The sequence below is a fragment of the Ostrea edulis genome, chromosome 9, assembly GCF_947568905.1.
Source record: "Ostrea edulis chromosome 9, xbOstEdul1.1, whole genome shotgun sequence".
Taxonomy (NCBI): Eukaryota; Metazoa; Mollusca; class Bivalvia; order Ostreida; family Ostreidae; genus Ostrea; species Ostrea edulis.
This window is the reverse complement of record NC_079172.1, coordinates 40905524-40920970: the sequence shown is the minus strand read 5'-3', so window position 1 is coordinate 40920970 and position 15447 is coordinate 40905524. Positions and strand designations below refer to the sequence as shown.

Below are 15447 nucleotides of genomic sequence, written 5' to 3'. Positions count from 1 at the left end.
AAGTCTGTATAGTTAGTAATCCATTATCTATCATAACTCTAAATAGTTAGTAATCCATGATCTTCTATAACTCTATATAGTTAGTAATCCATGATCTTCTATAACTCTATATAGTTAGTAATCTATGATCTTCTATAACTCTATATAGTTAGTAATCCATGATCTATTATAACTCTATATAGTTAGTAATCCACGATAGACTATACCTCTATATAGTTAGTAATCCATGATCTATCATAACTCTAAATAGTTAGTAATCCATGATCTTCTATAACTCTTTATAGTTAGTAATCCATTATCTTCTATAACTCTATCAAGTTAGTAATCCATGATCTTCTATAACTCTATATAGTTAGTAATCCATGATCTTCTATAACTCTATATAGTTAGTAATCCATGATCTACTATAACTCTTTATAGTTAGTAATCCATTATCTTCTATAACTCTATCAAGTTAGTAATCCATGATCTTCTATAACTCTATCAAGTTAGTAATCCATGATCTTCTATAACTCTATATAGTTAGTAATCCATGATCTTCTATAACTCTATATAGTTAGTAATCCATGATCTTCTATAATTCTTTATAGTTAGTAATCCACGATCTCCTATAACTCTATATAGTTAGTAATCCATGATCTACTATAACTCTATATAGTTAGTAATCCATGAAAGACTATAAATCTATATAGTTAGTAATCCATGATCTACTATAACTCTATATAGTTAGTAATCCATGATCTTCTATAACTCTATTAAGTTAGTAATCCATGATCTTCTATAACTCTATATAGTTAGTAATCCATGATCTATTATAACTCTATTAAGTTAGTAATCCATGATCTACTTAAACTCTACCGAAATATTACGGGATCCCTCGTTCTCTAATCAGCTGGGTACCATATCTACCATTGAATTCTCAAAGGAAAAAAAACATATCCACGTGAGTGAAGACTTACGATTCAGTAGACTTACAAGTCACGCACGTGATGCCGCTGTACTGAAGCTGTTTGCCACTTTTAAGGAATTTTGCACGAGCGTCATGGAAACTATAACCAATCAAGGTCTTCAAATTCAAACTCTCTAGAAATCGTAGAAATTACCCAGGTGCGCCCTCATTTCAACTCATTAATATCAAATAGATATACCAGTAAAATAGCTCAATATCATCACAACTTTAAATGTAAACAGGTACAACACATTCACCAGAGTTCTCGACTGTGTCCATTTCTATAGATCTCACAAGAACTCTTCTTTTCGCCATTTTTGTCTGTTTCTTTAACGTAATCTTTTATTCAATTATATGTAAATTCTAAATCAATCTTTGGCAATATCAGTGAAATGAAATGACTTGACAAATTGATTTGAGTGCCCCCACGGGGATTGATCCGCATAATTGTTTCGGGTATAACAAATGTGCGCAAGGAGATCTTTGTTATTAATTAGCTAAGTGTTAAACTATTCAATAGAAAAAGCAATTGTCTTTTGGTGGTTTTTTGGGGGGTTCCATGGAAACTGAATTACAAAACACAAGTAAGTCAAAACAACTACGTACAATTTGATACTTCAAAATTATATGAATTATATTATGAAGAGGAGGAAAGAAGAGTATAATTCTATATAAAAATCGATTTCGGACGTTAGCACCTAGATTTATCTAAACTATGTGGTCATTTAAGGAGAAAACATCTTTCTATTTATAGAACTGACCGAGGCGATTTTAGGGAACAGGTTTGGGAAAGATACACTTTCTTTTCTGTATAAAGATTAAACGCTAATGTAGATGCAGTGTAACCCCTCTATTCCGATATGCACTGCGTAGAACGAACTCTGGAATAACTTTTCTATTCTGATATGCACTGCGTAGAACGAACTTTAGAATAACCTTTCTATTCTAATATACACTACGTAGAACGAACTCTGGAATAACTTTTCTATTCCGATATGCACTGCACAGAACGAACTCTAGAAAAACTTTTCTATTCTGATATACACTGCGTAGAACGAACTTTGGAACAGTTCATTACGCTATCTTTAATCATGAAACATGAAGATAACGAACAGTGATCAATCTCATAAATCCCACAAACAATACAAAATAAAGAGTTGGGCAAACACGGACCCCTGGACATACCAGAGGTGAGATCAGGTGTCTAGGAGTAAGTATCCCTTGTCGACCGGTTACGTCCGCCGTGAGCTGTATGTCTTGATCAGGAAAACGGAGTAATCCGTAGTCAAAATCAGTGTGCCAAGAATGGCCTACAACGGTATGAAACATATCAATAAGGATTGTGCAGATACCAGTAGTAAGAATTGACCTCGTGACCTTGAGATTAAATTCATGTAGCTACAGGATCGTAGCTTTCACGAAAAAAAAAGGGGACAGACAGCACTCTGGTTTTTCCTCAATTATACAACTGTAGATTGCAAAGACTCTTCTGAATACAACTAGACTAGAAATGAATATATTCAAAGTTTAACTTATACTCAGCAGAACTACTCGTCTCTTAGGAAGTGAAAATTTATACCAAGACCATGTATTCGAGCTATGATGTGTTTAGAATATTGGTCAATATTAAAGCTGCAATGTATGTCTGTCTACGTACAAATCACAATATAACTGATATGGTAAATTTCTGGTTAAATATTCATTTTCTTTTCAAATAATCATATAGTAGGCGGTAGGCAATACATGAGTCGTGGTCCTTAAAACAAAAGAAATTAACGAGGCCACATCCATGGCATATTGTTTCACAAATACATCTCGTTTAACATGTGTTTTCAGTTAAATATTTAAAATGTTTTATTTTGGCTTAAAATGATTATCAAAGTATCATTTTTTTTTGTGTGTGTGCCAAAATCTGACCGACAAATTGAAGCGTCACTGACTACGATGAGGATATTTAGTTCATCGCTGACCCTTGGGTATTCAACTTACTGCATCACGGATAAATCGGTGAAATTAAAAGCAATTTCTCTTTATTGCGATCAAGATATGAAAGCATTGCCATTTGGATGTGCAATAAAACATAATTGTGTAGTGTCCATTGGACAAAATGCATTTGAAGTCTTCCCAAATTGTGGATCAAATACCTGATAATAATATACAATATGACATGATACGGCTGTGTGATATTATTTTTCTCTAGTTTTGAAACAAACCTTTGATCCAAAAAAACCGTCGTTTCAGATTTTCTTATTTAAAGAAAAGACAAATTGTAACACATAAAAAAAAAATTCACCAGAAGTGATCTCATTGATATAATCTTTTTATTATTATCATTTTTTTTCTATGTATCAATTAAATTCCAATGAAGCTTCCTCTGTGGAAGTTTCATCTTCCGCTTCCGTTTGTTGTCCTCTGGTAATTTCAGTTTCACAAAGTATCCTTCGTGTTGCCTCGGGGCTTATCTTTCTTCTTCCTGGTGTTGCGTTTTTGGAATGTTTTTTTGCGTGTACATGTATTTCTGGACTCTCATTAGTGAAAATTTCAAATTTAGCCTTTTCTTTTACATCTCGATTATTATGACAATGAAGGTCAGTTTTGTCATTGAGGATGACATTTAGTACTTCTGAAAACTTCTTCACAGAGAATCGTATATACATAATACATTGGCTTGTTCTCCGTGGTGTTGTGGGACAGTTTTGGTTATTAAGCTGTATCATCATTACAAGGAATCCCCCAAAGTACAAGAGAGTACCTGCAGTACAGCTAGTTTTTAGGTCACCTGAGTAAAACTCAGGTGACGTATTGCAATTGGTTTTCGTCCGTCGTGCGTTAACAATTGAACATTTTGAACTTCTTCTTGATAACTACCAGTCCAATTCTTTTCAAATTTGGTATGAAGCATCATTGGGACAAGGGGGTATAAATTGTAAATTTCAGGACTCCAGCACCCCTGGGGCCCTAGGGGTGGGGCAAAAACTGCCCAAAATTGACAAATTTTTTAAAATCTTCTTCTCAAGAACCACACACATGTAAGAAACACTAAATGCATAGTGATGTAGAGCAGGACAGCTTCTACCAAAATTGTAAATTTCATGATCCCCGTGGTAGGGGTTCTGACCCCAGGGCGGGGCAAAACTTGTTATATAGTGTTTATGTGTAAAACACTTAAATTACATCTTCTTTAATGCTATTGATACTAAATTGAAAGTAAATAGATATTTAGAAAGAAGAGGTAGTCCTTTACCATAATTGTAAATTTTATTATTCCAGGGGTAGGGGTTTTGGTATCAGGGTGGGGCGAAAATGGTCAGTTATTAAGTGTGTGAACAATAAACATTTTTAACTTCTTGATAACTATCATTCCAATTCTTTTCAAATTTGGTTTGAAACATATTTGGAACAAGGGGAACATACTTTGTAAATTGTAGGACTCCAGCACCCCTGGGGCCTTAAGGGCAGGGCAAAAACTGCCCAAAAATGACCATTTTTCAAAAATCTTCTTCTCAAGAACCACACAAATGTAAGAAAAACTAAATGCATAGTAATGTAGAGCAGGAAAGCCTCTACCAAAATTGTAAATTTCATGACCCCTAGGATAGGGGTTCTGACCCCAGGGCGGGGTCAAACATTTTATATAGTGTTTATGTGTAAAACACTCATTTTCTTTAGTGCTATTGATACTAAATTGAAAGTAAATAAATATTTAGAAAGAAGAGGTAATCCTTTACCAAAATTGTAAATTTGATGATCCCAGGGGTAGGGGTTGTGGTATCAGGGTGGAGCCAAAATGTTCAGTTATTAAATGTGTGAATAGACATTTTTAACTTCTTCTTGATAACTATCATTCTAATTCTTTTCAAATTTGGTTTGAAACATATTTGGAACAAAAGGAACATAAATTGTTATTTTCAGGATTCCTGAACCCCTGGGGCCTTAGGGGCAGGGCAAAAACTGTCCAAAATTGACCAATTTTCAAAAATCTTCTTCTCAAGAACCAACACACATGTAAGGAAAACTAGATGCATAGTGATGTAGAGCAGGAAGGCCTATACCAAAATTGTCAATTTCATGATCCCCGGGACAAAGGTTCTGATCCCAGGGCGGGGCCAAACTTGTTATATAGTGTTTATGTGTAAAACACTTAAATAACATTTTCTTTGGTGCTTTTGATACTAAATTGAAACTAAATGGATAGAGCAGGTAGTCTCTTACAAAAATTGTAAATTTGATTTTCCCCAGAGTAAGGGTTTTGACGTTTTGACCCCAGGGTGGGGCCAAACTTAGTATATAGTATTTATGTGTAAGTTTGCTGATACTATATAAAATCTAAATGCATACTTAGGAATAGCAGAAAAGGATGTGCAAAAATGGTCACAACCCAGGGTTATGACTTTAAGATGAGTCCAAATTAGTTATATCTTTTGATGTTAATGTTAGTGTTAATACACTTATTATTTAAAGCCTTTCATCAGTGTATGCACTTTTGAGGTAGTGAAGTTTTAAGAACACATCTTGTTTTATACTGTTGCTGAACATTAGAATTTAGCTTAGATATTCAGAACAGGAAATTGTTTCTAGATTTCATAGCCCATGGAAGTAGTGATACTTTTTCACTGGTATTCAGGTGACCGATAAGGCCTGTGGAACTCTTGTTTTTATTTTATATGTGTGTTTTATCTAGATTCAATTTAGTCAGGTTTTCACAATTTCTTCGACGCAAAGCAGTAAAGTAATGCAAATCAATCCAACTGGGCAACGGTGTTGCTTGATTAGAATAATAATAATTAAAAAAATATTGCCTCAAATTTATGTAAAAGAAATGTGATATTGATTAAACGTTCACCTACGACCAAACGTATGTCTCTAAATCACTGTTTTCAGAGATCCGGTTGAATCTCAATACTGCATCAGTAACCACTGACTATCTTAACAGACTCTCTCTAAAAAAAAAAGATGCTTTATGCTGACCTTGTGGGATGCCCCCCCCCCCCCGCCCCCCCCCAATATACAACACATAACACAACACCCCCTTTTATACAGATTTTCAATGTCCTAAACAGATCGTTTTAATATCAAAGTACATAATTGTAAAAATCACAGTACTTCATGTGATTTGCGAAATGTACATGTATATAAGGTGTAGGACAACTACATATTATACATTACAAATGATAACAAACCTACTTAATTTGAGACCTAATAAAAATGAATTTGAGCTTGTTTAACGGAACCCCCATCCCCTCCGGTGCGGTGAATGTACATGTTCAACACTACGGGATTCCTCACAGAGCGGACCCCGTTCCTGTGTGTGGTGTGACGTAAACAAATCGTGTTTTTATAACCTTGAGCGTTTATACTATAAAAAGCTATAGTTTACATTTTTCTTTTGTTCATATATACAAACATTTCTCTAAGGTCTACACAATTGTCAATGTGACTGTTTTCTTTGTTCAGACATTTATTTCTTTTGTTTCAAAAGATAAATAAATTGTTCCGGGTTTAAATTAAACATGCAATGACTACTCTATATTCACCACGATCAATCAAGAAACTGAATTAACATTTTTGTTTATTTGGGACATGCTCTCTACATGTCAAACAATCCGTGTCGTCGTGCCCAATGTAATTAAAATCAGATTTCTTAGATCCACGCCGTATACTCTGCGTAAGAAGCGATTATGAGCGTATCTTAGGATCTGATTTTTAATTAGATTGTGTCGTGCCTGAAATCTGATCAACCTCCATCGGTACTAATCTTATTTTTTTTATAAGATAATCTTTTGAAGATAATTCCTATGCATATGCGGATCCAATTTTTTTCATTAGGAGGGGTTCACTTGCAACCCTGGCATTTTCCCCATGGGGGAATCCAGCTGATATTAGGGATGTTTCATACCAACTGTTATGTCGTTCTTTGCATGCCGATTTTGACTATGGATTAACTCGTTTACCTGATTACTATAGAGAGCTCACGGCGGGTATGACTGGTCAACAGCAGATGTTTACTCCTCCTAGGCATCTGATCCCACCTCTAGTGTGTCCAGGGATCTGTTTTCGCCCAACTCTTTGTGTTCGTTGTGGGATTTATGAGATTGATCACTGGTAGTTATTTTCACTGTTTTATCCAATACATTGCAAATGAAACTACAATGTACATATAAATAGGTAAAAATGTGGGTTTTTTCCACTAATTCCAGAGTAATCCCCCCTTCCTGGACCTGTGCTTGCTTTACTTGTTACAGCCTGTAGTTGTATTACGACCTATACCTTAAAGAGATTTCCAAGTGGTTTAAATATATTGCGCAGCTCAAGCTCATTTCAAGGTCATACGCGATATATATAATGTTTCGTGACACTTTGAGTGAAACACACCTGCATCCAATCTTGTTTCTACAAAGGACTTAGAATATGTTACCAGGTCTGTTTTAGAGTTAGCATGATTCGATAGTTCCTCGTTGTGACAAGTAAAACGTAAACTCTTATGCATTACAAAAGGTTATATATGAAAGGTAAATACAACGACCAATGTCCAATCTCATAACTCCTATAAGGAATACAAAATAAAGAGTTGGCCAAACACGGACCCCTGGACATACCAGAGATGGGATCAGGTGCCTAGGAGGAGTAAGCATTCCCTATCGACCGGTCACACACGCCGAGAGCCCTATATCTTGATCAGGTAAACGGAGTAATTCGTAGTCAAAATCATTATGCCAAGACCGGCCTAACAATCAGCATGAAACACATCAGACAGCATTTAACCCAATGATAGGTTGAAACGGACATTGTAGCAAAGGAGGGAATTAAAATCTTTGGATCGATCGGAGATTGAACCCGTGCCCCTTGCATTACTATTTAATTGATCTAACCACCAAGCTAATCAAGCCTATATATAGGGTTAGTAATATTCTTACAATATGAACTTAGAACCTATCTCGGAAATCATTCAACACCTCTTCACATCGAGTAGGTGAAAAAATGGTAGAAACGTCGCGTTTGACCTTAAATTTATCCCATACAGATTAAATGTACTACGTGCTCAAATGTTAAAGACAATGAAACGCAGAGAATGATGTATCAATATCTCCACAGATTTCTCTCAGAAGTCCTTTCTTCTTTTTAATATGACACATGAACAAGAAATATGAACCACGATCACGTCAATGTGTGAAGGTCAATGTTACACTTCTTATATTGAGAAAAGTCCACATTAAAGGGTGCAATAATGAATATTGACCGGGGCAGCGCGAGGGACGACATGCCTGATTTCACCATATGTGTAAAACGCTATCATATGAAAAGCAAACCTTGATTCCAAGGTATGATTGATATTATCAAAGCTTGCAAATGAACGTGTACTGTTCAGTATCGGACAACATTGTTTGTAGGCGGGTGTAACGAGACGTTTGTTTTAATGACGTTATAATTGTAAATCACATATCGAATATCGGCAGCTAATAGTAGTCCTCGCAATGTATTCCCAAAAGTCGTGCCGTTTAATATCTCTTAATTACACAGCGTGTACTTGGCTATGAAATATCGAGGCTGTTCGCGGAGCCTTAAGCCCGGAATCTCGATGTCTGGATCAGCTTGTAAAGAGCATGCGGAAGGCTTACTTTACCTGCAGAAAGCGCTTTATCAGGATTCTGTCAAAGAGTTTTTTCTCCCAATAGCCGTGTCTCATTTCGAAAATTAATAAATTGTCCCGGAGGAAAGCTCGTCCTTATTTAGGTAGTTCTCATTAATCAGCGAGTATGGGGGAAAAAACCGCAATCACATATCTGTTATTGTTATCAAATCTGTATTCTTATCCAGAAAATTGCATTTTGTAGAAACACTCGATGAAGAAGGTATATATTTTTAATTAATCGCAAACCAGATATGAGTAATAAAACCAGCAATATTAGATGATAACGAACTCGGAGACTAGAAAATTCCTTGAAGTCAAACATTGATATGCGTGGAAATGATAACAAGATAGAAAATGTATTTTTAAAAAAAAAAACGAGAGAAAAAACACCTTCCAAGGACTTATCTAAAGGGAAAAGCAGGAACAGGCCCTGGCTTTCAAAAGGGAAAGGGTATACCATTATGCTTGTGCCCCCTCCAAGATTTCAATAAGAAATTTTTAAAGTGTCCAGCATACTGCTTTTTTCTTTTAAGGGTTTCCATAGCCTCTGCCTGACCGCAAGTAACTTGTATAACGACGCACTTTTTATCCCTTGACTAGGCCCCTCACTTCGATTTGAATATATTTACTGTTGGTTCAATGTTTTCCATAACTACAGAATGAGACTAAAACGACAACTGACGAACGACCCAAAATGTTCTAAAATATCACGTGATTTACACTCTGACTGTTGTGTTCTCCAGGGGTTGTGATTGAATGTATTGCTTAAACCTCTGATCATGAAAGTCACTTTTGGTCATATTCAAAACCACTCCGAAAATCTTTTACAAAAAAACGATTAGGAATGTACTTTTTTGTTTTACCTAAAATCGTTTAAAAGTAAAAAAAAAAAAAAAAAAGGTTTTGTTGGTGCCTATGACCAGCCAAGGTTTCTGAATCTTGACTCCCTAAAAAGCCACAAACAGGTCCGCTTGTATCTGTGGGTGTTCACATCTTAAAACGTCGCACAACTGTTTTGTTTCAAAATCGGCAAAAGAATTTTAGATTGTTGTGAAATTTTAGACCCACTTCTGCAACATTTTGAGATAAATAATGGAAGGATTCTCAAAGATGCCAGCCATTTTAATGAGATGTCCGACTTTGATTTTATTACGTTTCAATGGGAACGCATTTTCTGTCTGGAGAGCTGATTCATGTGGGAGACGTATGCACCTATCATTGCTATAAACGTTTTCACGATTCAGAGGCGTCATTTCTATCAACATTACTTTGACTTAGAGCATGAAGCAATTCAATAGTCTTGAATTTAATAAATGTCAGCGTATTGCATTGCCGGAAATTAAAAGAAAGAGGAGTATTAGAAAGACTTTTTCCGAGTTAATATTTTGACATTAATCGGTCGAGTTTTGAAATAATAAAACCACCTCAAGTTCTTGTGATGCACGCTAGTGTAGTGACATAACAGTAACGGAGCGGATCAAAGATCTGATTTTAATCAGATGTTCATGCATATGTAGGTATGCAGTTTGTAAATCAATTTAGATACGGTGTGGAAATATCCTCATCTCTTTCGGCCCAGATACACTTGTTCTGGTTACAGTCGTCCAGTGATTAATTTTTAAATGTATAACTTTGCACACGTACAATGCAAAAGTAAGATCCCGTTTGTCCGGAATCTTTGTTGATAGTTACAAGCAATATCTCTGAGCATATTGAGTTTAAGGAGCTCGGTATACTAGTTAGACTATTCCAAGGGAAAAATTATGGATCATGACGTTTTTCGTTTATCTTTTACACAAGTACCATTGGAAATGTTTAATATTTAAAATCTCAAGCGAGACCTCACAACATGCTATCATGTTAACAGGCACAAATTTCTCTTCTATTGGCCTTTGACCTACAATGGCTACATGTACGCATCGATAGTTACTATGTCTTGGACAAGAATGATGCTCTGTCATTGGGTCACATGATTGATTGCGTGTAGTAAACTTTAGACGCCAAGATGGCTTATAAGCCATGTACTGTTGATAAATTGCAATCTCTGTATATCCCTGGTCCTTCACAAAACAAAACGCTTATTAGGTTTTTTACTGACTGTCTACAGAAACGGGTTGTTACAGTGCATAGGAGACACAGCTTCGACTCGCCTTCTATGGCCTTTAATAACCCTACAAACGTCTGTAGACAGTCAGTAATAACTCTACTCACTTCTGTAGACAGTCAGTAATAGCCCCCACACACTTCTGTAGACAGTCAGTAATAACCCTACACACTTCTGTAGACAGTCAGTAATAACCCTACACACTTCTGTAGACAGTCAGTAATTACCCTACACACTTCTGTAGACAGTCAGTAATAACCTTACACACTTCTGTAGACAGTCAGTAATTACCCTACACACTTCTGTAAACAGTCAGTAATAACCTTACACACTTCTGTAGACAGTCAGTAATTACCCTACACACTTCTGTAGACAGGCAGTAATAACCCTACACACTTCTATAGACAGTCAGTAATAACCCCACACACTTCTGTAGACAGTCAGTAATTACCCTACACACTTCTGTAGACAGTCAGTAATAACCCTACACACTTCTGTAGACAGGCAGTAATAACCCTACACACTTCTATAGACAGTCAGTAATAACCCCACACACTTCTGTAGACAGTCAGTAATAACCCTACACACTTCTGTAGACAGTCAGTAATTACCCTACACACTTCTGTAGACAGTAAGTAATAACCCTACTCACTTCTGTAGACAATCAGTAATAAACCTACACACTTTTGTAAACAGTCAGTAATAACCCTACACACTTCTGTAGACAGTCAGTAATAACCCCACACACTTCTGTAGACAGTCAGTAATAACCCTACACACTTCTGTAGACAGTCAGTAATAACCCTACTCACTTCTGTAGACAGTCAGTAATAACCCTGCACACTTCTGTAAACAGTCAGTAATAACCCTACACACTTCTGTAGACAGTCAGTAATTACCCTACACACTTCTGTAGACAGTCAGTAATTACCCTACACACTTCTGTAGACAGTCAGTAATAACCCTACACACTTCTGTAGACAGTCAGTAATTACCCTACACACTTCTGTAAACAGTCAGTAATAACCCTACACACTTCTGTAGACAGTCAGTAATTACCCTACACACTTCTGTAAACAGTCAGTAATAACCCTACACACTTCTGTAGACAGTCAGTAATAACCCTACACACGTCTGTAAACAGTCAGTAATAACTCTACTCACTTCTGTAGACAGTCAGTAATAACCTACACACTTCTGTAGACAGTCAGTAATAACCCTACTCACTTCTGTAGACAGTCAGTAATTACCCTACACACTTCTGTAGACATTCAGTAATAACCCTATTCAGTAGTAGTGTCCACCTACAGTGTATTTGTATCACGTTTACTGTATTTAGTGTGGCTGACAGTAGTATTGACCTATGAACTTTGGATCCAGAAATCAATTGACAGCTTTCTCGCACCTCTTATTCTCTATCTTTCAAGTATGAGATGATTGCGACAATGGCACTCTTTATTCAAATAGCAATCATTGCAGAAAAACATTCATAACCCGCGGGTTATGATTTTTTTTTCTGCAATGCTAGCTACCTTCATTACCAGATAAAACAAAGCATTTTATTGTTTACATCCATATGTATTTTTTAAAAAATGTAAACTAGATTCAAGTACTGAAATATCATATCGTTGGTCATTTCGTTACTTTAAACAGAACAGGCAATGCAACCTTTGACCTTGACGACGTTCCATATTTGGTAATGATTACAAGGACAGGTAAAAAAAAAAAAAAAAAGGGATCAAACTAGTTTGCAACAAACATGTATTCATCGTCTATGATAAAGCAATGTCAATTGCAAACGAAATATGAGAGAAAAGATTCAGTGAATGGTGATAACAACATCGTTACATTCAATCTCTTACTCTGACCTGTGACCTTTTGACCTAGGAATCAATGTGAACCCTTCTTTCCTTACACGCTATCTCAGTATTATAAACGAAAAAGAAAGCTAAAGAAGTGGTTTAATTACATGATGTCCACAGCATTGATACATTTAATCATTGATTCTTGACGACCATTTCATTAATGCAGATAATCCTCTCCCCGCCTGATGTATAATTCTGCAGCAAGCATGAGACCAGTATTTGAAATACACTTTATATATTGGACCCACATTTCAGGACACGCGCAAGGGAGTTACATCATTGGTCCTGACGCCCTGTACGAGACAATGCACGCTTAGATACATGTACCCTTCAGGAGCCCCGTGTGAGATTCGCATACAACTAGTACCCTGTATGGGCCCCGTGTGAGATCCTTATCACATACTAATTGTAGTGGTACTATTGGAAATATCACCATCAATACGGATTCTGTAGTCTAAGAGAAATCTCACCAGTTAATTATTGTGCAAGTACATCTTGTACTAAGGCCGAATCGCCGATATTTGCCGCTAGTATTAAATTAAAGGTTTTCCTATGCATATACTGCTATTTAATTTTGGTGCGATACATTCGAAGCATTAATGTTTTATGTTAACAACCATCTTTATGGAGTTTCTATATTTTTATTATTTTTTTCAACCGTGTAACTTTTAATTTTTTAACCGCATGAAGAACGGTTTATTCGATCCAATTTTGACAACCTTCGGTAAACGATCATTTTTTTTTTTATTGGATACGATGTTATTGTGGTGTACCTTCACAGAAGCATATAATTCTTGTATCAATAATTAACTCTACAGTACTTTAGGGAGCAATCAGTAATTTCTTTCCTGTCCTGTTTATGAATAACTAGTCGATATTCCTCACACCCAAAGATCCATGACCTTAGCAACACGTTTACGGATCAGTCCGCTCCAACAGAGAGATCGGGAAAATCCCCCTGCGGGAATTACCGTCTTCTGAAGGTCTCCAGATCGGCTAAAAGAAGTATGACTCTAATCGCAACCCTCGATCTCTCGGAAAAAAACTTGATCACAACAAGCGCCAGTTTTAATATTGTGAGTCTAAAAGTAACTCGGGATCTGAAAAAACCCCACACATATTCCGTTGGATTTACCACTGGATTTTCCGAAAATAACTTTTGACATCTTTTTTTTCTTTCAAAAAAGGTAAAATAAAGTCAAAATTTGGGAAGGGGTTTTGAAGAAAAACAATAACCGATCTGTACGTGTGTTTTTTTTGGGTTTTTTTTTTGTTTTTTTTTTCCTGATCGCAAAATTATCGCTGTAGCACATTATCAATACAAAAATGAACGTTTGTAAAGAAACCATTATCTATATGAATAATTTATCATCTTTTCTCTTGTAGGGTTGAAACAGAACAGCCCCAGAATATTGTACAGTTTTGCTGGGATGTTAATGGACACCAATGATTTCTTCAGAACTGGGAGATGATTGTTTACAACGTATCCTCTTATCGGATTCATTGCACATCAATTTGATATATTATGTGAGATAAATTATTCGTGGGCTGAACGATACCTGGAAGGACAGCTAGAATCAGGATTACAAATATTAATTCCCACCAAATATTAATTACCACATGAGAGCCACATTTTGGTAAGTACATTATATATATACTAAAAGTATCAGTATCTTGCCTGACTGATTGCGTTTGCATTTGGTTTCATTCTGATATCGAAGAGATTTCAGCCATATTTTGTCAAATGCTGATATGTAAGTAATCTAATATTGATACACATGCGCAGATTTGTGATAAGATGAATCAAATAAAGAGAAAAGAGTACATTTTAACATAGATAGAACCACATACCACGTGTATCCTGCTTAAATGTTTACTTAGAAGATTATCGCGTAAGCACCAGGGGGCGATCTTTGTTCCTACCTGTTTACTTACAGAGTGGAGTTTTCGAGAGGTGTCGGTGCCACCGCGTTGACTTATAGTTACGAGGGTCAGAAATAGATGTCTAATGACGTATTATTATTTTTGTGTAAATTGAAAAAGACTGTGTTTCGGAAATTACAGAATACGATGTATAGAACCAAAAACGTAAAATGAATTTCAGTGTTTGGTTAACAAGTTGAAAACGCAATTAAAATCACTTTTCGCAGATAAAGATTTTTATATTTTATACCCATCGTTTTTCAGTGTGTCGATGTAAATTTCTCTTAGTGTGATCCGATTTTCCGGATCATCAAAATTGATTACGTCACAATGCATCAACATATGTTTTTGTATAAAGTTTAAAATAAATGCATTATCATCCTGCATTTCTATTTCTTTTTATCAAAGGGTATATGATGAAATTTATCATTACTACAGTAACTTGGTCCGAAGAATAAATAGGACCATAACTGGCTGCTAGACACTTCGCGTCTCGCGTGATCTGATGATTCGCGCCTAATATCTCGCAAAGTTCTTGTCGAGTTTGACTTGATGCACACGTTTAGATGACAATAAATTAATTCCTAATTAGGAAATAAGAAGACAAACAAGTATTGAAATTATTTTTCTTGTACAGTCTTGTCTTTGATGCGGTCATTCACTTTCCACATGTTTATCGTGACGTCCGAGAACCGAACAATCGTAACCACTCGGCTATTTCCCTAACCGCGATTGAGGGCCTAATGGTTTGTGTGCCATCTATTTCGAGGATCGCAAAGTAGTGATCGTGAAAGTTAATATACGTACTCTGTGCTTTTTCGATTCATTCACTGATTTTGACTATGGATATTTCCGTTTACCTGATCAAGATATAGGGCTAACGGCGGGTGTGACCGGTCGACAGGGGATGCTTACTCCTCCTAGGCACCTGATCCCACCTTTGGTGTGTCCAGGGGTCCGTGTTTACCCAACTCTC

The 15447-nt window shown here is 36.1% G+C and overlaps 1 protein-coding gene across 1 annotated transcript in view; it reads left to right on the top strand.

Annotated features, from left to right (window-relative positions):
- LOC125660373 (uncharacterized) overlaps nucleotides 1–15447 on the top strand; it is a 250437-nt gene that overhangs the window by 10016 nt on the left and 224974 nt on the right. Inside the window, exon 2 of the mRNA XM_056149213.1 lies at nucleotides 13935–14185. The gene's annotated coding sequence lies outside the window, so the exon portion shown is untranslated. The remainder of the gene's footprint in view (nucleotides 1–13934; nucleotides 14186–15447) is intronic.